Source organism: Mesoplodon densirostris, chromosome 3, assembly GCF_025265405.1.
Source record: "Mesoplodon densirostris isolate mMesDen1 chromosome 3, mMesDen1 primary haplotype, whole genome shotgun sequence".
In the NCBI taxonomy this organism is placed as follows: domain Eukaryota; kingdom Metazoa; phylum Chordata; class Mammalia; order Artiodactyla; family Ziphiidae; genus Mesoplodon; species Mesoplodon densirostris.
In genome coordinates, this window is record NC_082663.1 from 174,537,230 (window position 1) to 174,560,520 (window position 23,291).

A 23,291-nucleotide genomic window follows, 5' to 3' on the forward strand; every position below is an offset into this window, starting at 1 on the left:
ACTTGAGATTTGCTCAGATGGGGCCCCTAGTATAGGAGGTGGCTTTGATGGGTATATGATCCTCATTGTGCTTTCTTTCATAATGGATGGAGGAAAGGTACAAATGACAGTAAGAAAAGGACAACCACTTGGGTCTTACCTAGAGTACATCAAGAGCTCAGATCTGCAAAGGGAAGGTAAACCAATCGGGAACTTGCCTTTTTTTTTTTTTTGTATTTAAAATATAGTTTAATAGAAACACTTTCTCACCATCTTTAAATAAAGATGATTTGCATTTTTTAATCTGAAATGCTCTGGCATTAGGACTTAATTGCTCCCTGGTCCACAGGGTTTAGAGGCCATGCACTACTAATTCTCCAGTGGTCGCAAGGCAGGCATTACACATGCCCTCCTTTGCTGGAAGTCCTTGTGGCAACTTCAGGGACTTGATTCTTTTTTTGTTTGTCTGTTTGTTTCTAACAGCTTTATTGAGGTATAAGAGACATATAACAAAACGCACACATTTGAAAAGCATATGGTGCTAAGTTTGACATATGTCTACACCCATGAATCCATCACCTCAACAGGGACTTGATTTTTATCACATGTTTAACCACTTTCTTTTTTGCCTTCACTGAAGGGATATTCTTGTGAACCTGAGGAGTAGGTGCTTTTTTCTAATCCAAGCATCTTTATTGTAACCTTTTTCCCAGATGGATGTCTCTTCCTAGTTTTTATTCTGGTAACAATATGCAGTTTATGAAGGTGCTTTGGATCCCCCCCCGCCCATACTTTTCATGGTCTGCAGGTGAAGGCTGAAAAACTTTATCTGGAATTCTTGACCTGGTAAATTTGTGGAGAATCAAATCTGTACAGATGAGAGGCTCTATACCTTTTGTCACTGTAGTCTGCCTGCTGGCCACTGACCTACCGAGTGCAAACTCCCGGCAGTGAATATGGTGATTATTTTCTTTATAGGCCACTGAGGGAAAGCCAAGCAGAAGAAGGACCTTGCCTTTGTAATACTAACAATAGTAACCACCTTTTGAGAGTTGGCTAAGGTAGGTACTGTCATCACCCCCATTTTGTATATAAAAAAAAGTGAGGCTCACTGAGGATACATAATATGTCCCAACTCACGCCTTTGGAAAACGGCAGACTTGGGATCCAATCTCAAAATGTCTAAACTATAGCTCTTGTATACTTGACCACTATACCTGCAAACTCAGACTTGCAAAGTAAAGTCATCTAAGGTCCCAGGACTGCTGACGGGCATCTTGGGAAAACAGCCCTGCCCAAACCACAGCCATTCACAGGGCTTAGGATGAACCATCACCGTACTTCATACACACTTAAATGCATTATTTCATTTAATTCTCACAATGTTCCTAATGAAGTAGGTCCTATTATCATTCCCACTTTATAGGTGAAGAAACTTGGGTTCAGAAAAAAAGAAGTGACATCCTTGTGCCATGCCACTAGTAAATGGTACAGCTGTCTTTTATTTTACTTTCATTATTCGACTCTCAACATCAGTGACTCGGAAACGTTTTACCAGCTGGAGATTTAAATTGGGGGCATTTTTACGAATCTAAAAGCAATGTTCTTTTATAAGAAAGCATTTGCCGTCTTCTCCTCTGTAGGAATATATTCTGAGTGAGTCTTTCTTTAGCATCTTAAACCCACATGGCCCTAATAATCATCCATTTCCTGGGTAGCTACAGAGCTTTTTGCTAACTCTAATTCTCTTCCCTTCAGGGCTCAGATCACATCATTCTGTCCTCAGATCCTGTGAGGACTGGCAAATCCAGGGTGGCTCAGATGGAGCCCTTTGTAGTGTCCTCCGCTCACCTGAACCCCAGGCCTTTCCCTCTTTTGAACAACCCTCCCTCCACACCAAACTGCCATCTACCCCCTTCCACCTTCCCTCTCTGACTCTCATGTATGCCCTCCATCCCAAACGTCCTAGTCTCCATTCTTCCTCCTGGAAATTGTTTTGAATGGTGCACTGGAAAGAACCTCATGGTCCCTTAAAGCCACAGTCAGATTATTGCATTCTTGCCTGGGGCGGGTCTCTTATTCCTTTCCAAAGGAGCTGAGAAATACAGAAAAGAAAAATGGCGGAACACGCTGTGTGATTATGGATAAAAGGAAAAGTCAGCACAATCATTTCCTGATATACATGGTAAAACCTCGACTAAATGAAAACAGCAGAGTGTGGAATTCTGGGTAAAGGAATTTTCTGGCTATTTCAGGATTAATCCTCTACAGTCTACTTTCCTGCTTCTGTCAGAGTAGCACGCCAGAGAAAATGACCCTCTGTTGACGGAGGATTTTACACAGTCCTGACATCGTTGTTCTGGGCAGCCATGGCTTCCACAGTTCCTCATGCAGACCCAAGCCTGCAATTCCCCTCCCCCTGTGAGACATGCTACATCTAAAGAATTTCGTCTTCTCTCTTCATTCCTGGCAAGTGGAGATTTTGTTTCCTGATTTTCAGCCAATACATTTTGTGAAAAATTAAAAATAATATTTAGCTTGGTATTTCTAACGTTGAGGGGGCAGGGCTTCTTGCCTCTGTTCACTCTGCCATCTTCACGGGGACTGAAGTTGACCCCGTGTCTCCCAGTATCTAGTACTCAGCCATCAGGCCATTAACAATGGGGGAGAGCTCTCTTATTTGCCAAGATATGTCCACTAGCCTATTTCACTGAGGTGAATTGGGAGGAGAAGGAAGGCGCCTACTACTTACTTCTTTTAATCCTTACAAAAAACCAGAGACACAGGCATTTATTATCTACAACTTTAAAGCCTGGGGAAACAGAGGTTAGAAGAGGTTAAGTTGTCCGAGGTCAGTGAGGAAGTGGCTAAGAGAGGATTTGGATTTAGGATTCTCTGCCTTCAGTGCAGTTGCTTTTCCCACTAGCCTCCACTGGCTGGGATACAGTCCAAATCTGGAAAACGAATTCCTCCCAGTTTGTAGCAGGCCTTCTTCCCTTAGGCGGTGGCCTTGTGCAAGGGTGGGCTATTGGGCGCCTGGCAAAGGTACATTCTGGAGGCCTCATCCTCCTGTAAGCTCTAACTACACCTACATGGTCATGGAATGGCCTCATCGAGAGCATCCCTCCCTTTCCTGACCTCTTCCACCTGCACTCCTCTCTCCCCAGCAAATAAACTTTCCTTTAGTAAGGTCAGCTGGGGAGCCATTTTCTTATAATCTCTGATGTGAGTTTATTTCCCAAACCAGTGATGCCTGGCTATGCAGCTTGGCCAAATCTGGTAATATTTCTGAATTTCATTTACCTCCTTGTATATAGGGACTCATAATTCCTCACAGTAATATACAGTGTCCCAAGAACATTACCATTCCTGTGGTTTTATTTTGTTTCCAGGAAGTTAAATTAATAGGACTTTTTTAAAAAGCTCACAGTTATTGAGCACTGAAGTGCCAGGGGCCAAATCTGCTTATACTCATGTTCTCATTTATCCTCACAACTCTTCTATAGAGTATGCATTTCATTATTTCCAGTTTGCGGACTAGGAAACTGAGATTAAGTAACTCATCCAAAGACACATACCCAAGAAGTGAATGAGACTTGAGACTGTCTAAATTAACAGCTCAAATACGTGACTTCTATCTTACGTGACTTCTATATTCTGATCTTTCTTAGATTATAAAGCGCTCTTTCCATTTTTCAGGTGTCAAGAGATATGTTTAAATTCACACATAAGCAGAATGAGCAGTAGATCTGGCCTGGGGCTTAGCTTTAGGGATGGGGCTTCTGTGACACAATCACATGGTCTCATAAGGATGTGGAGACTCGGAAATTTGGTGACTCCATGAAACGAACTGTGTTTGGATGAAGCCTCTAGGCACAGCCTCCTCCCTGCCAAGGTCTGGAGGCTGACTGAGGTCTTTCCTCAAGCAGTTGGCCCTCCCTGTCCCCTGCTCTCTAAGTGAGCTCGCTGGCTCTGTGCCCATGCCCAGGCCTGGGACTTACAGCCTGGGCTGCCCTCACACCCCTGGGGGGCCTCCCACTGCCTCCCAAGCCTGGACTGTGGCCTGAGGCCTGAGGACCTGGCTCCCCCAGAAGGCATTGCTCCCTGCTGGCAAGGTGCCAACTGTGGGTGGGTTGGGCTAAGCCCAGGGCAAGGGAGGAACGAGTAGAGAGACAGCTTGATTCTGTGCCCTGACCTTGGCCTAGAGAGATGCTTGGGGGAGTGTGAATCCCAGTGACCAGCCCCAGAAGCTTGCAGGGATTTTAAATTCCTGAGTTGGCCCTGAATAACCCCCTGCTGGATCTGCAGATGTCTCCATTGCCAAAAAGCCCAAAGATGACCCAAGTCCTCCCCCACGGAGACCTCCCATCCCTGAGCCCCCCTGGATGTATACACTGGGGCCCTCCACACAAGGACAGTGTGACTCACTCACGGAGGTCAACTGAGGCTGGAAGGACAGCTGGGGTCAACAACACCCAACTCTCAAGGGTTGATGGTTTTGTTTTATGCTTCAACTCCCCCTCCTCCCCTCTTCCTCCAACTTCTTATCTCTTTTCTCTCCCATCACAGAGCCAACACATTCTGGGTTCAAACACCAGTTCCACTTATAATCAGTCATGTGTCTATTGGAAAACTATTTAACCTCTCCATGGCTCAGCTTTTTTTTTACCTGTAAAATAAGGGTGATAAAATCTTTGCCATTTCTAAGAACTGGAAATAGAGTGTGCTAAATGCCAAATACTTGATAAATGGTAATATGATAATAACAGTATTACTATTATGCAATGTGGTAAGGAAATTAGCTAAAGGGATTTCACTGTATCTCCAAGTATACCTACCAGGTGTGTATAACATTACAGCTTAAGACTTTTAGGAATAAGCCCTTAATCAAGGTTCAAAGGCTTTTAAGAATAAAAATATGGGCATTACAGCTATGGAAAACATTGCAGAGACTGCATGAGGATCAATCGCACATGTCATCCTCTGTGTGTGCAGATTTTTCTGTTCCTTCGGGTCTCTCTAGGTTCTCAGATACAAGTTCTTTTATCTGTCACTGCACAACACACACACACTTACAGACCACTCCCACTTTGGGTCCTTCAATCTTGAAGAGAGCAGAAAAATGAATTATAAGTTCACTGCTCAAGAGAGAGCAAGAAATCTGCTGCGATGTTGGATGGGCTCAGCATCCCTGTCAGCAGAAGACCCTATGGCTGATGAAGCTGACCACGGGGACACGTTGGAGGTGGGCTAGCTCCACAGAGGCAGTCCTTGGGAAAGAATGGTGTCAGAAGTCTCTCGCAGGTATTTTACTGTCCGGGATTAGAGTCTACCCCACATCATGCCAAGCCCTCTCTTCTCCAACCAAATGGCTCTCTGTGTGTCACACACTAGGAACAGATAACCAGATCTAAACTGGGAGATCAGAAGGCTGGGAGACTTTGCAGGGTCGGGGGAGGGTGCTAAAGCATCAAGTGCAGGAGGCAACAAACAGACTGCATGTTCTTAATGTTCAAGACTAATTATTCACTAGAGCAAAAAACGAGAGAGAGAGAGAAAGAAAACAAGTCTCTGATCTAAAATATCTCAAACTGAGATCCTTCCCCTGAAGAAGCACACATCTGGAATTCATTCCCTGCTGCAGCAAGCCATGGACTAGCTCTCCACCAGAACCCTGCCCAGCCACCGCAGGACGGCGACTGAATGCAGGCTGTGCTGCGCGGGGCGGGGGGGTGGGGGTGGGGGTGGGGGTGGGCGGGGCTGATAGAATTTTTCACGGATAAATATTCCTCCTAGTTTTCAAGCCACAGTTCATAAATATACAGTATTCCAGCAAAAAAGTACAGAATGTCCTCCTGGGGTTGACAAGCAAATAGTTTTATAAATAACCCTCTTGACACGTGCAAGATGTTAACATTTTTGAGGTTGTGGGTAGGGGCAGACGCAGATTTAATTGCTCGATTCAGACTGGAGCCACTCTGGACTTGGACGTTACCTCTTGGGGGCCTATGGCAATGTTTTTCTTGGTTTAAGAGAGTTCGTGTTGCTTGTCAGCACTGAAGACAAAGGCTTCTTCTCAGAAAATTCTGGGCCAGTGTGCTGCACAGGTGAGTCTGACCAGATCTGTAAGCGAGGGGACCTGCCCTGGGGCGTCAAATACATTGCAATCCCTCATGGAGGAGGAGGGCTAGGCTGAGCCACAGTGTTGACTGTTGCAGAGGCACTGAGTGCCCAGCCCAGGCAATGTGTACATGAAAGAAGGAAAACGTTCCAAAGAAGCCTCATAGTTTGATAGTAATTTTATTTTCTTTTTTAACAGCAAATTTGGGGCAGATCCTGGAGTGGGCCAGATAAACACTGAGTCTAGGGGGATTTTAGTATCAGAAACACCACTGGATCTTAAATTAGTGCGTGGGACAGACTGAGGTTTGTCAAATACGCTTTTCATACTGACCCTAACACATTGCTAGATTTCCCACCTCTGAAGTCCACTGGGGTCCAGCCTATTCACGTGCAGAGTGTTATCTGGCCTTAATGAGGACTCCTGAGCATCTCAAGATCATTTATATGGTGCTTTAAAGGTTTCCAAGCCCTCTCACATCCACAATTGCAACTGAACCCCAGAATAGCCCTGTGAGATAAACAGGGCAGGCACTATAATTCCCGTTGTACAGATGTAAATGCAGAAGCCAGATGAAAGGAAGAAAACGGCCCAGGGCTCCCAGACAGTAAACAGCGGAGCAAGGCTTCACATTTAGGCCCTTGGCCTCTTGAAGCTCTGTCAACAAACTGCTTGGTTTATCAGACATGCTAGGAAAGCAGAGAGCAGGGCCAGAAGGAAATGAGCGCTAGGACAGCAAGATTTTGATGAGGGACAATAAGAGGAAGGCTCATGCTCGGGACTCTGTTCTGATGGGACGCCCACAGTGTCCGACTTTCATTACACCTTAACCAGGAGTTGGGAAGATAACCAGTCACATCAGTAACCTCTCGCTCCAACTCTGTGGCTGAAGCTGGTGACAGACACAACATCGCCATGATATTCTGAGGTGTGAGAAGGGCCTTTGCAGCTCTCAGTTACAATATATCGACAGACTGCACAGCAACCTGATTCTGCAGGTAGTTCTGAATTTGCCGGTGAAGACAGGAGCTTCCTAAATTTTTTAAAGCAGAATAAGAAATCTCTCCTTCCTCTCACTTACTAGGCATACTGTGTTTCTGTACATTGACTAAAAGGTCTAAATCAGTTTGCAATGAATGTTAAAGATAATAGTAGTAATCACTGTCATCTAACAGCTGAGCCAGGCTGCAGTGCCTGAGTTAAGCACTTGACATATGTACCCAATTTACTGAGTGGGCTGAACTCAAGGGAGGCACAACCAAGCAGTGGATGTCTTTTGCCTTCCAAATCCTGCACCCCCAATGCTCCGCAGACTCCCGCCCAGCCCCTTGATGACATCTTGGACAGTTCCATCTGCTGCTTTCTCATCAGTTTAAGTTATGAAAACAAGTTCTGTTTTGTTTGTTCACACTCAGTTCAGGTATTAAATGATCCCCTTGAGGTGAGATCAGAACTTCAATATCCCATCTCATTCAGACTCCGCCTCCCCCCCCTCAACCTCCCCAACTCTAACTACAGGGACCTGCAGTGGGGATTGTGGGGGACTGTAATCTCTTATCACTTAACTTTCTTTCCTGTCCCTGTGACTGGCTGGCTTTTTCTGAGTCAGGGTAGAGGAGGGGATTAAGGGAAAAGGGACCCTCTTACAGGGCTGCTGGAATCAGTCATCAGTGCCCTCTTTGGCAGGTGCCTGCTTGGTGGCCTCATGGGCACACTTGGAGATTCTCAGAGGCTCTGGCTGTACACTCAGGCTGACCTCTTGTGACATTCTTAGCTCCTGTCCTGGTTGTCTGTGCTAGGGCATCTTATTGCTGGGGGCCCATCATGAGGGCTCAGGCTCTGCTGGCTTCTGCAGCATCCCCTTGGCCCATGGGAAACTCATGCATTCTTGCCTTAGCAATGGGTAGGCTGTTGTCTACCAAGTCCTATCTCCTGGCCCCAGTGTGGTGTGTATCACCACCCAACATCCTGTCTTTTGTAGACCAGCCTCTGTGGTCACAAATGTCACCAAAAGCATGCCATGCTATCCCAGGAGTACTCCCACTGTTCTTGGCCCTAGCCCCAAAACAGCACTGGATCCTGTGATCCCGCACCTTTGTGAAGGTACGGCCAGGTGTAAGTGCCTGCCTCAGCTTCTTCTAGGCATCCCCAATCTCTGTGAATGTTTTCCTTGGCTGCACTCCCACCTCCAACACATTTGGGTTTTGAAGGGACACTCCTGAGCTGGGGAGAGGACAGCCAACAAAATCCCTTTCTAGACTCTTCCAACACCCTTTGAACCTCCAGTCTTCTTTACCATTGCTGGTTCATGGGATTATTTTGCTGAAATGGTTCTGCTCTCCTATTTTTTAAATTAAATCTGCTCCAGGGAACTAGCACCCCTGTTTAGCATATGGGAGTACTTACCGTTTATTGTATTCTGTGTGGGAGATATAACTGAATTTTAGAGACAACAGGAGGAATTTAAATTTAACATCCTATCTATATACCTAAACCTTACAAAAACACATGCCAGCTAGCTCTAATTATTCCTAGAGCTAGGAATACTGAACACGGGGACACTGAGGCTTGGCGAGTTCAGCGAGTTGCCAGACCACACACAGCAAGGCAGTGGACTGGGTCTCACTCTGGTCTGTCTGACCCCAAAGCCAGTGCTCTTAACATGGAACGTGAGGATGGTGAGGAAGTCATTAGCCAAAAAGTCTGCAGACACAGCTAAAGACAGAAGTGGGAAGGACAAATCTCAAACCTGTGTCCTGCTTATACTTGTTTTCTTTCAAATAATTGTCTTGTGTTAGTCCAAACAACAGTATCCAAAAGCCTTGATTTTGGTTGTCTATAAGCCTTGATTTTGGTTGTCTATAAGCCTTGATTTTGGTTGTCTATAAGCAATGATGGGGCCGTTAATCTCGTGAAAACTCAATCACGCTGGCCTCAATTGACAAGCACAAATGGCTGTGACGAAGGTGAGGGAGCCAAGTGCAAATAACAATGCCATTAGAGTCGACAGCAGAAGTGTGATTAAAGAATGTGCTAACCAGTGTTCCCTGTGTGATGTCAGTCCTCTCGCCGATCTCCTGCTTGTAGTCAAATGAATAATTATACTCAACCTGCGAACACGGATTTTCCCTTTCATAATGCATTCACATCTGTGAGCGCTTTTTTTTTTCCATTGGAGTATAGTTGCTTTACAATGTTGTGTTAGTTTCTACTGTACAGCAAAGTGAATCAGCTATACGTATACATGTACCCCCCCTTTTTTGGATTTCTTTCCCATTTAGGTCACTGCAGAGCATTAAGTAGAGTTTCCTGTGATATACAGTAGGTTCTCATTAGTTATCTATTTTATACATAGTATCAAAAGTGTATATGTATATCAATCCCCATCTCCCAATTCAACCCACCCCTCCCTTCCCCCTTGGTATCCATAGGTTTGTTCTCTACATCTGTGTCTCTATTTCTGCTTTGCAAATAAGATCATCTACACCAGCAGTCCCCACACTTTTTGGCACCAGGGACCAGTCTCGTGGAAGACAATTTTTCCATGGATGGAGGGGTGGGGGGGGAGATGGTGCAGATGGTAATGCGAGCGATAGGGGGGATGGTTCAGGCAGTAACGCGAGCCATGGGGAGTGCCAGATGAAGCTTCGCTTGCTCGCCTACCACTCATCTCCTGTTGTGTGGCCCAGGGGGTGGGGACCCCTGCTCTATACCATTTTTTTACATTCCACATATACGCGTTAGTATACAATATTTGTTTTTCTCTTTCTGACTTCACTCTGTATGACAGTCTCTAGGTCCATCTACGTCTCTACAAATGACCCAATTTCATTCCTTTTCATGGCTGAGTAATATTCCATTGTATATATGTACCATATCTTCTTTACCCATTCCTCTGTTGATGGGCATTTAGACTGCTTCCATGTCCTGGCTATTGTAAACAGTGCTGCAATGAACATTGGGACCGCTTTTAATGTGGCCCCTGCAATACGGCAGTTGGAGCCGGGATTGCATTATTGTCCGGTTGTCACATAAGAAAGCTGAGACCTGTGAAGATGAAGGCATCCCAAGTGCCCCCAGCAGGTGAATGGCGGGGTAAGGACTGGAGTCTTTTGCTCAAGTGACACTCTTCAACAGTATATTCAAAGAGGCCTCAAGGAAAGCAACTGTCCTTGGCTGCCTATGAAGCTGAGTTCCTGCCAGCTGCTTCTGTGGGCACAGGAGAGAACCCTTTCCACCTGCCTGAGTCTTGCTTTTGTTCCATCTCGGTGTCTGCACCCTCATGGTATACATTCATTTCCATGCATTTTTTTTTTTTATTTTTCAGGAGGAAACAGAAGACAAATCAAAGGGCTAAAAACACAGGGACAAACCTGATCCTGTCCTATGTATCTTCAGGGGACCCACAGACCCTGCCTCCTGAATTCCCTTCCCCTCTGCCCCAGGGAAGCACCAGGATGAACAATAACTTCAGTAATAACTCCTGTTTGTTGAGCACTTACTCTGTGTTAGGTATGGTGCTCAGTGTCTTACAAGTGCTTTTTCCTTCCCTTCGGGTCCATAGTGTCTGCTCTAAAATTTTGAGGCCAGGTGTGTTTCGGAAATCAGTTTTTTAGTTGTTAGAAAGCGAAATAGTATACCTGCTATATGTTATTCTAAGCCCAGCAGCATCTGCAGCAGTGTTTAATTATCAAACCCATTCATATTTCTGTGATGAAACACAGAAATAGTCATAAGAGGCATAAAATAAAAGCTGTAAACAGCCTCATGTCAATATATGTCAGCTTTTCCGGGCAGGTCACAGTGTGCCAAACAGTGAAGAAACTTACAGTTTCAGAGCTCTTTGGATTGTGGAATCACAGATGACAAATGGTGGATCTGTATTACTATGCTCATTTTACAGATTAGATACAGATGTTCAGAGAGTTTCCAAAACTCGCCCAAACCACAGAGCTGCTGAGGAGCAGAACTTGGATACCAACCCAGGCCTCCCGATTCTAGCACCCGCTCATCAACCTCCATATAGAACATTTGTCTGTGGAAGCATCAGACACAGATACTTCCACCAACAAGCAGCTGTAATTTCCATTCATCGAGGGCAGGGGCAGCAGAACCTTTGCAACCAGTTTTAAGAATAATCTACCATGTCTGGACACTGATCTAAAATCCTTGCTACTAAGGGATGGTCCATGAACCAGCAATATAGGCACCATTGGGAGCTTGTTGGAAATGCAAGATCTCGGGCCTCATCCAAGACCTCTGAATCACAAATACATGTTAACAAGCTCCCTGAGTAGTTTGCTGGCACAGCCTAGTTTAAGCAGCTCTGGCCTACAACTCTTTTCTTGTATGATCTCATTTAATCCTCACAATAACCCCATAAGGTAGGTGCTATTGTCATCCACCTTATACAGCTGAGGAAAGTGAGGTCCAGAGAGATTCCTAACTTGCCCAAGGTCACACAACTGGTAGGTTCCAGACATGAATGCGGGTTGGCCTGACTCCAGGGCCCAGGCTGTTCACTGCTACACTGTCCTTTTTCTTGCAGGCAGGAAGTAAGGCTCAGGACACACTCAGGGACATTGGATAAGGCTGTTCCTCTTGATTAGTAAAGACAGAGATGAAAATCAAATTGCAAATTGGTGGCTCCAAGGAGACTTCCCTCCACTGTCCCCATCCGCCCTCCCTCAGCTCCTTTATCTGACTACAGTAGTCGGCAGAGTTGTTTACACCTTTTCTCATTCTCTTCCTCCTGGACACATGGTATATCTTCACTTCCTTATCCCACTTCAACACAAGCAGGGCCATGTGACTTGCACTGGCCAATGAAACGCGAGTGAAGGTGCTATGCATCATTTCCAGGCTGGTGCATTCAGTTGCCAGTGCCCAACCGTGCAGCAACCCCTGACCCCTGTAGTGATCCTGGAAGCACTCGGGGAGATGAAGCCTTTATCAGCCTGGGTCCCTGACTGATGACAAGGAGCAGGGCCCTACTAAACCCACACTGGACAGACAACAGGAATGAGAACCAAACCATTGTGCTTTGAAGCCTCTGAGATTTGAGGGGTTGTTTGTTACCCTGGCAAAACCTAGCTTCTCCTGGCTGATCCTCTGACTCATCTTCCTCTGCTCTGGAGGGACTGATTTACACTGGAGGAATGCCAGCCAGCAGCTCTGTGGGTGGGAAAGATGTACCTGTTTTTAGGTACCCCAGCGAATCACCTCTTTCTCCCTATTTCTCGTGAGAGTTCGTCTCCTCCTCCTCCTTTCTCTCTTGGTGCCAAATTTATTTCTGATTTGTTTCCCTTGTTGAACCTCTACAACTCCTTATTTTCCAAGGCTATTTTTAGTGGCTCCACTCTACCCTGAAGGAAAGAGTTCACATCTCGGTGCCCAGGGCTTTTTTAGCTCCTTTTAATGGGAGAGGATAGTACATATCAACAATTCTTTTAGCCACCATGTCATTTCCCCAAGAGGCTCAGAGAAGAACACAATGTCTCCATCAGATGAGTTGTGGTTATTCGTCACCAAACTCCTCACTGTACATAGTTCTCTCCGGTACAAGTGAGATATTAATGTTCCGTTGCCTCTTTCCTTTTGGAGGTTAAGCCTATGTTCCTTCTACCTGGTGACTTCCTAGTCCTACTGAATCAGGCTTTGGGAGTGGGGCTCAAAAATCTATGCCTTCTATAAACTCCTTGAGAGATTTATCTACAGACAATTTGGGGACAGGTGTTTGGAAGGCTTGGGGTTGACTACGTATCCTACTTACTGAGCCACGTATGTTTGTTGTACCTCATCCTTGCTCATCTGGAAGTCATCATTGATTAGAAATATAATTAAAAACAACATTTCCCATGAATGTTTATAGCAACTTTATTCATGCTTGCCAAAACGTGGAAACAATCAAGATGTCCTTCACCAGGTGAATGGATCAATAAACTGTGATACACCCAGACAATGGAATATTACTCAGTGCCAAAAAGAAATGAGCTATCCAGCCATGAAAAGACATGGAGAAACTTAAATGCATGTTACTAAGTGAAAGAAGCCAATCAGAAAAGGCTACATACTGTACGATTCCCATTATATGACATTGTGGAAAAGGCAAAACTATGGAGACAGTAAAAGGATCAGTAGTTGCCAAGGGTCACAGGGGATGGAGGGATGAACAGGTGGAGCACAGAGAATATTTAGGGCAGTGAAACTCTTCTGCATGATACTGTAATGGTGGGTACATGTCAGTATACATTTGTCAAAACCCATAGAATATACAACACCAAGAATGAGCCCTAATGTAAACGACAGACTTTGATGATAAGGATGTATCCATGCAGGTTCATCAACTGTAGCAACTGTTCACTCTGGCGCAGGATGTTGATAGTGGGGGAGGATGGCCATGTGGGGGGATGGGGGGATTCGGGAACCCTGTGTTTCTGTTCAACTTTGCTGTGAACCAAAAACTGCTCTAAAAAACAAAGTCTATTAAAAAAAATAACATTCTCTTTCATACTTCTGGAGGAAATTGTGTCCCTGTGAGCAAAGCTAAGGGGAGAAGTTGAAACTCTACTTCTATGGATTTGCCATTTTCAGTGTCTTCCATCTTACCAGGAAGGCCAGTCAGGATAAAAAAGAAGCATCAGAGTGTAGCTGTGATCATGTGAGGAAGAGCTTAGGCCACGGACTGGATAACAAGAATGAGCAAGGCCCTGCTTGCAGCAAGTTGTGACCTATTTCTTGCCCAGCAATTTTCAGCCTGACTGCTAAGTTCTGTCATTTCCAGGGGGTGTTGGGAAAGGCTCTACATCCTCTGTATTTCTTCTGTGGGGGGAGGCATGGTCATGATGGCTTACAGAGACTAGGTAGGAAGCTAGGTGGAACCAGGCAAAAGGGCAGCATGTATTGAAGGAACATCTGGAGGAGAGAAATCCAAGCAGACCAGGGATGAGGAGTCAAGAAATATATGGAATTCGGAAGGTAGGAGATCAGAAGCCAGGCAAATGGACTGGGTAATGAATAGGAGAAAGGAGCACCTGACCAGTGAGAAAGCCTCTTATCAGCTTTCTTCTACAGGGGAGCTGTGTGAAATGGAGACAGCCACCCTGGGGTAGGGTGGTGGCTGCCATGGTGAAGAACAGGTAGGGGAACCTCCCTGTAGGGGAGGGAAGTGCTCAGAGTCAAGGATGCTACTGGCTTATCACTGGAACCTGTAACAGTGAGCTTAACCAGTTTTTACAAAGTCCTCCAAAATCAGCCACTGAACTGAGGGTCTCCCCTCCATGGGAAGGAGAAGAAACTGGTTAAGAGACTAAGACACGTGTCTCTATTAGACCACAACTCTATCTTGTGCTTATTACCCCCAAAGAAATCCTTTCCTCTTAGTTCCAGTTCTGTTTAAGTTAACTAGCCATCAAAACCTTTCCCTTTGATCCAGTTTGTGAATATTTTAAGAGCACATCTGTTGACACTTAGTAAAAACAAAAGGATCAGCCTCGTTATGAATAGCTGTGAAAACATAATTGACACTTGAGCTTACATTGTCACAAAGGAAGCTGAAATTTGCTGGACTCATGTTTACATAGTAGAAGCACACTAATGGTAGTAGCGGTTGTAGTTGTTGTAATAATAATAGCACTAATAAAAAGATGTTAGTAACTGATGAACTGCTCTACTATGGTTCAGAGATTTGTGGCTGGGCAGGTCTGCATAGAGCCAATTATCCGGACTTTCCTGTGCTTTTCCAGCTTTCCTCTGTGTTATAATCCACCTTCAGCATAGGACCTTGTATAATTTACACTACCGTGTTAAAAAATGTGATTATCAACGTGATGCCTGTTTTAGGGGAGGTAGTCTCTAAATCTTATTTTTTTTTTCTAAATCTTATTTTAACGTGGAATGAAAGTTTAAATTTGCTGATGCTGGACTTTAAGGTTGAGGGAGTTGGGGTTAGGGGCAGTATTTGGGTGAGTGCAGCCTGGGTGATACTGTGGCTTATTAGGGGTTCTCCCACAGTCCTTGAAACTGTACTTTACATTAACAAGTAAAAACCTTTGCAAGCTGTAATGGATCACTAGATGCCAAAACAAATTATTTTTCTTAGTACAGGTGACCAAGAGCAGATGCTGACACCAGGGTAAGACCAGAGGGAACCGGAAGAGTGGTGGCCAAAAGGTGAATTACTAACAATGTCCAAGTATTAGAGTGCCGCAGTTAAGAAACAGCTGTTCTCTATAGCCACCCAAGCCAGAAAAATAAGTACTAATGAGCGCGGGAGGAGAAAGTTAAGAAAGATATAGAACAATACTAACTATAGGAGGGGGTGGGAAGTAGGACTCATTCATGCAGTCATTCAGCAAGCATTTATTAAGCACCTACTATGCAGCAGGAACTGGGCTAGGGGTTGGGAGTAACAAGGCCAAAGCCTCTGCCCTCAAGTGCTCACAGAATCATGAGCTTGCCTGACTGTAAAGCTCCTAAGGGCAAGAGCACAGCAGTCCAGTCACTACATCCCAGATATATGTCTTCCACCTAGAAGATACCTCATAGACATTCCTTGCATGAACAGCTGAACTAAGATTGAACCAGTAGGCAAGACGAGGAAGTCATTAGGTATCACAGAATCTTTTCTCTAGCCTGCAGCTGATGTATGTCTGCCTGAAGGCAGGAGGCTGGCTGACAGAGCTCTATATTCAACTGAAGCCTCCGCTTATCTTTAGGCCTGATTCCCTGGAGTGCTGTTTTTGGAGAACATTGCCCAGTCTTTGGAAAAAGCTAAGTTTAACAAGTCAGACCTGAAACTTCACCAACCCTCCAAGTTGAGTTCTTGGGCAGAGCATTTATATTTAATTGTATGTTGTCACCAGTCATCTGCTGCTCCAAGAACACAGAATGCTGCTTCCAAAGCAGATACCTTTTTTGGAGCTGCACTTCTCGAATCTTGACAACTGGAGTCAAAACAGCGCCTGGCAGCGTGAATGACAACTGCACATCGGCGAGTGGCTGGAGTCACTCAACTCTGAGAAAGATCTGGAAAGCTTCCACCTCCCTGCCTGCCTCAATGCAAAGAGCTGGGCTAAGCACGGTTGCCATGAAATACTCACACACCATGTGCATCTGGCTGGACGTCTAATGGGTAGAGGCGGCAGCTTTGTCTGTGAATCCCAGCCTTCTCCCTTCTGTGTATCCTAAGCTGCCCCTGATTCCCTTGAAGCCCACTGGAAGATGCCCACACAAAGGCCTTTCTGCCTACATGAGCTCCTCCCTGTTGCTTTGCCTTCCTTTTTTCTAACATCTCAATAAACCCTTCTCATCTCATATTTATCAAATGCAATCACAAAGGGACCACTTAATTAACAGGATGCCATTATGTGGAAGATGACTTGGAAGCTTAAAGCCATTTAAGAAACCTCACGCTGTTCCTGACGACAAAAACAGTGGGACACACCATCTGGGAGGGAGCTTCCGCCGAAACAGATGCCAGTGTTTCCATGATTAAGAACCTAATATTATAACATCATAGTATGTGGTGCCATTTGGTTAGGAGAGACAGCCTTGTGAGCGAGTGTTCTCAGGTCTCGCCTGCTTGGATGCAGCCAGATCATTCAACACCACAATATTTGCTCTGGCAAGGTGCCCCGGTTTATACTGCTCTTGTTATCTATTACCCAATAGACTCTGTGGGGCTGAGCACACCGAAAAAGCTCAGTTAAAACTTGCTGAGGGGGCCTCCCTGGTGGCGCAAGTGGTTGAGAGTCCGCCTGCCGATGCAGGGGATACGGGTTCGTGCCCCGGTCTGGGAGGATCCCATATGCCGCGGAGCGGCTGGGCCCGTGGGCCATGGCCGCTGAGCCTGCACGTCCGGAGCCTGTGCTCCGCAACGGGGGAGGCCACAACAGTGAGAGGCCCGCATACCGCAAAAAAAAAAAAAAAAAAAAAAAAAAAAAAAAACTTGCTGAGGCATTTGTTGGCTGTGACTAGCATACACTGAGGTTATTATGGTCATTCTGTGCTATGATGGTGACTACAGGTGAATTAAGAGTTTCAACAGTTTGTTTCAAGGCTGACTGATTTTTGACATAAGGGCCAGAAATTTGTTTCAGAATAAGGTGTCAGACTTGGCCTTCTACCGTCCTTAATCCTACCTCAAATTATTTTATCGTTTAACTTATTTTATTGAGCACCTACTAGCTTATTTTATTGAGCACCTACTATGTGCCCGGCATTGTGCTGGGCTCCATAGGACAATAAAAAAAAATACGATGTAGATGCTGCCTATGAGAACTGAAAAAGCTTATGTGATCCCCTGAAAATATAACTGCTGGTACTTCCCCTATTTATGCAAGAAACAAATTTTCATCATGGAAAATTAAGAAAACCCAGTCAAGCAAAAATTAAACAATAAAAATGACCCATAACCCTTAGAGATAAGCTTCTGATAGCAAACTCTTTGTACTTTTCCTTCCAGTCTTTTTTTCTGCATTATGTTCTATGTAGGCAGTTCCTGCATTGCTTCTCTTTCAGGCCATTCTTTGTTTCATCTCTATACTGCTGATGACTTGCCCTTACGGGGGAAAGCCTTTTCACCTCCCTCCTCACTATCCAAGTCCTACTTTACACTAACTTCTGGCTCAGTCTTCTGGGAGACTAATCTCATTCCCATTAGAAAGATCAGGGGTTACAGAGACTGTTGTTTGGGTCTTCTACTTAGCAAACTGTGGAGGAGGGCAAATCACTTAACTTCTTTGAACCTCAGGTTTCTCATCAAGACACTGGAGATTAGAAACTGGCAGAGTTATTGTCAAAGTTAAAGGAGGTCAGATGAATAAAGAATGAGGTCAGTAAGTGATGCGTCTCTGTTTCCTCTCTGGCTCTCTGCACACCCAGAGCACCTGAGGTGTGTTGCCCACAATTTTGCCCATGTTATACACACTTCACGACCTCTACTGTTGCTAGGAGACACTCCCCAGTCCTTATGGTGGTTCATAAGACCCTGCTCCCCAACCTCATTTTGTCCCAAGCTCCCCCTCACTCTCCATCCCAGTCACCCTTCCCTCCCTTCTCTGTCTTGGTAGCTATTTATCTTTCAGACCCCGGCTCAATTGTAACACCATTAAGATTCTTGCCTGGGCTCTCCAGAATCAAGTAATCCTCTCCTGCCTTTTCATAGCACCACATACCTATTCACGGGTCTTATTCATTTATTTGGGTCTTTTTGTACATTAATATTTTCCCTTCCAGAATTAGTCTCCATGAGGGTAGCCCACGTCCTTTTTTGTTCTCCACTGGATTTCTAATGCCTAACACAGAAACTGCCACATAGCAGGTGCTCCATACGTACTGTTGAAGACTTAAGCAATTCTGTTTTCTAGTTAGTTGCTGGCACCAACGAATGGTAGCCTCTTAAGGAACAGGGCTGTGTCTTCTGCTTTCATGGTGTCATTGTGGGCTACTTCATCCACACCATAGACCCCACACACATTCAGGCCTAGGAGTATCACACTGCATTAGCCCTGGTTCTGTGAATATCTCTCTGGCCTTTCCAGAAGGTCTGTAAAGAGCTGGATGAGGTTTTATGTCATCCATCCTGCTTCCAAGATGATTCCTCTTGTTCTCTCCCCTTCCCCTTTCAACAGAAAGTCTATCAACCAGGCACAGCCTAAGTGCCTCCTCCACCATGTAGCCTTCTATGGTATCCCTTTCCCATCAGCATGGCATTTTTTTTTCTGCCCTCTTTGGCACAAATAGAAATGATATCAATCTACTCCTCATAAAAGAAGCTGGCTGTGCGCCGAGTTGTTAGCTCGTTTGCCCTCTGGCTGAGTCCCAAGTCCTTAGCAAGCTTCCCTTCCCCACCTGGCTCTTACTTCCTGTTTCTCAACACTCTTGCTCCTTTGCTCTCATCTTTGCAGGTGTACTGAATGCTTTCCAGTTCTTCAAACCCAGAATGATCTCTCACATTTCTGGGCTTAGGCACATGTTGTTCTCTCTTACTGAAACTCTCTTCCCACCTCCTGTCCATATGCCTAACTTCCAATTATCCTCCAAGACTTGGCATCAAGTTTGCTTCACCAGGAAAGCTCCCTTGATTGCCTGGGTTAGGCTGGGTGCTCCCTCTCTGTGTTGTGTCCCTCTAGCACTCGATGTGGCACTTCTTCCACCCTGTTCGCCCATCTTCCCCAGCGGGTGTAAGCTCCATGAGGGCAGGAGCCAGTCAGGGTTACCTTGCTCACCTGGAGCATAGCAGATGCTGAATAACTACTTGGTGGATGAACAGATGAATGAATTAAGGCTGCCACAGTCACCTTTGTGACCGTCATTCTGTCCCCTCTGCCACTGTGCTCTGCACAGAGTAGGGCTCAGAAATGTTTGTGGAGTAGAAAGGGATGGAATTGCGTTCCCCCAGGTAGACACTTGTGGAAATGGCACAGAAAGAGCATCCGTGAGCTCCCCCCAGCGGGGTCCATGCTCATCCATCTCAGTGCCACCAGCACAGGCCTGGGAGTGCAAGAGGAGTCCCCCAGTATCTATCAAATTACAATTTTACTGAATATAGCGAGAGGCGTGGTTGTACCAGCTGTGTCATATCTAGCAAGTTCCTTTCTCTCTGGCCTTAGTATCCGATCTGCAAAGGAGAGATAAACAGGTCACCTCCCTTAAGGGCTGTTTTGAGGGTTAAGTGAATGAAGATCAAGAGAGCGCTTAGGAGAACGGAGTGTGAGCCACCTGCCATTTGCCACCTGCCATATAGGGTTCTTTATGCCACAAAGGCTGCCTCTGAGCTCGCAGCGGTAGAACCCAGGCTGGGCGGCCAGGTTGAGGCAGGGGAGTTGCTGCCGGCCCTGGGGACTCCCCGGCTCCCTCCCGAACCCGTGCCACGGTCCTAGCCACCGTGCTTTCGAGCCACACCTGGCCGCAGCCCGGCGCCCCGGGCGCCGCTACAGGCCTCCATCCCCGCCCCTGCGCCGCCAACGCTCGTGGAAGTTTCCGCTGTGAGTCACTGCCCTTTTTTTAGCAGCAGCCCTGGATGTGCATCATAACTCACGGCGGACCCCAGAGAGCCCGCGCCGCGCCGCCGCAGACGTCAAGGCAGACGAGCAGGCAAAGGCCAGGCGCTCGGCCGCCGGGTGTGGGGCGAGCGGGTGGGCGGGGCACTGGAGAGGATGGGGGAGGCGATGCCGGCCCACGCCTCTCTGCACTGCCCCGCGGGTCACAGCACTGCCCCGCGGGTCACAGCACCACGGCCTGCGGGTCCTCAGAGCTCTGGGGCAGCCGGGATGCTTGTCAAGGAAGCTCACCCCTCGGGAGCGCCCTGGCAGGGTCGGTCTGCGTGCTTCGAGGCCTCAGAACTGAGGACGGATGGGCTACGGTGATGGAGGGGGAGAAAAGCAGCCTTCTGTGCGTTTGTCCATCTGTCAATCATCCATCCTGTTACCTGCCCAACTACCAGCCTTCCCATCTATCTGGGCCTTCCCCGCACATGAAGCCACCGAAGACTCTTCCTCCCATCCATCCATCCATCCATCCATCCACTCGCTCATCCACCCATCCACCCATTCCGTCATTTATCCACCCTTCTGCTCCACCACTCAACCACCTGCCTTCCCAATCAGGCATCTGACATACTAAGTTACCTAAGGTCCTCCCTCCCCACATCCACCCACCAGTAATGCACTCATTTATTTACCTCCCACCAATCTGTCTCCGTCCATAGTTCCATCCATCTATCCATCTAACTACTCATCAAATTATCCATCTACCTACCTACTCATTCAAATTAGCATCCACTATACTGGATGCTCAGAATTCAAAGATGATTTGAGCAGCATCTCCACTCTTGCAGAACTCAGAATCAGCATGGTTTAATGTGTCCCAGGAGAAAAACACTTGCCCTTATTATTCTCAGAATTAAAGAAATATGTGTACTAGAATCCTATTACAGCAGGATGTTAATATAATAAAAATAGTAGCTAATATTTATTGAGCGTGATTTGCCCGGCCATGTTCTAAACTTTTCACATGTAGTATCTCATTTGATCCTCATACCAACCCTGGAGGTAGGTACTATTACTACACCCAATTTTCAGATGAAAGAAAAGAGGCTTGCAGAAGAAACTTCTGTGGCTACACAACTGTTAAATGACCAAACATTTAGAAACTGAACTCCGACTCTGAAACCAGTACTTCTAGTTGCTTTACTGGCATTTGTTACCTGGGAGAGGTAACACATTAAAAGGAGTTAAGTTGGATCAGCTTTGGTTTTCTTTTCTGTAAAAGTATTTTCAGAGATATTGTATATATTCAGTCTAGTACCCATTTGCAAGGACTAATGTATCTGATAAACTTGTTACTAGCTAAGATTAGAGAATAAGAGTGGGATCCAGGGGAAATGAGACATATCTATTATTATCCATGCTCATTATAGAACAATTAGAAGTAATTTTTAAAATCTCTTGTGATTCTATTATCTAAAAACAACAGCTGCTAACATTTGGTTTGTGTTCTTTAAAATGTTTGCTATCCATATACACAGGTGCATGTGTATATATTTTTTCTTTGCAAAAATTGGATATTTATACACATTTTAAAAAAATGTAGTATTTGCCATGGACATCTTTCCATAGGTTTACCATACTTTTAAGAAATCTATAAAGATATTTCTTTTATAAATAAGCTGCTTTTCCTTTTTTTTTTTTTTGCGGTACGTGGGCCTCTCACTGTTGTGGCCTCTCCCGTTGCGGAGCACAGGCTCCGCACGCGCAGGCTCCGGACACGCAGGCTCAGGGGCCATGGCTCACGGGCCCAGCCGCTCCGCGGCATGTGGGATCCTCCCGGACCGGGGCACGAACCCATGTCCCCTGCATCGGCAGGCGGACTCTCAACAACTGCACCACCAGGGAAGCCCTAGCTGCCTTCTTGATTGCTGCTCCTCTTGTGCTTATTTCCCTCCTCCCCTCCTCTTTCTGCTTCTTCCCTTCCTCCTCCCTGATATTGGTTAGAGGTCCTAGTTGTAGGCAAAAGAACCCACTCTAGTAAGTTGTAATAGGAGGAGGTTTATTAATAAATAGATCAATAGTGTTTATTACTATTTTTGTTGCTAGGAGATTATTATTAAATAGTTCATATAATTATTGGGTGGGCTGAATAGAGGACAACTCTGCAAGTCACAGGACAGAAGTGGGCCCCCAACAGAGCTGCAAAATGAGAAACTCGCCACCACGGCCACTGACCCTAGAAGCATGCTACCTCTGCTACCATTCACTTGCAAAATTATGTCTCTTAGTCTGTCCTCTCTCCTACATTCAGTTCCAGATCAAAGTCTTGTGCATATACCTCTAATGAGCAGAACTTAAACCACATCTGAAGCCTAGCTAAAAGGGAGTCTGTAAAGCATAGATTTTAGCTTTCCAGTTTTTGCACACTAGAGTGAGGTTGAAGAGGGCATTGAGTGAGCCAGTCCACAGGACCAGCTATGGGTTATTTTAGTAGAAGAGTTAGTAGGGCTCATCCTGTTGACCACCCTCATTTTACCAATAGGGAAACTGAGGCCTATGGGGGGGGGCTTCCTCATAAGTTTATACTGAAAGATGGCTAGAACCCAGAGTTGAGGCAGGATCACGTCATGGGACGTTGAGGACACTGGGCATCTATCGTCTCTCTGTGCTCACATCGAAGACTTCACATGACTGGGTCTACCCTGTATTCCTTTTGTCACCACCCCATCACCATTTTACCTGAAAATTCATCCTTAAAATCCCCAGGGTTGTCAGCATCAGGGGAGCCCATGTGTTAAATGACTGTCATAACTGTTGCTGACATCCTCGTTTCCCATCCTCTTTGTTTCTTTGCCAGGCCGATATCATGGGATGTCCATCTGTACAACAACTCCACAAGGTTGGTACTACTTTCCCCATTTTAAAGATGAGGAAACTGAGGCTCGGAAAGGTGATTTAATTCCTGCAGGATAAAACCACTAATAAGCCGTTGAGTTGGGAGTAAAGCCCAGCTGTGCTAACTGCTGATTCTCATGAAGCTCTGTTCTTGCTAAACACATTTATCCGGCAGGCTCACTCCCAACCTCTGTCTTTGTGCATGCCTTTCCCTCTCGTTGTACAAACTATCCCTTGCATCTAGATTGAACACTTGATCTCTTTCTCTTTGGGGGTGAGGGGGTGGGAGGAGGGCTTATTTATTT

At 45.9% G+C, this 23,291-nt stretch overlaps 1 pseudogene; it reads right to left on the reverse strand.

Moving 5' to 3' along the window:
- Window positions 1-299: 299 nt before the first annotated feature.
- LOC132487010 (large ribosomal subunit protein uL30m-like) lies at window positions 300-20,048 on the reverse strand (annotated as a pseudogene).
- Between the last annotated feature and the right edge of the window lie 3,243 nt (window positions 20,049-23,291).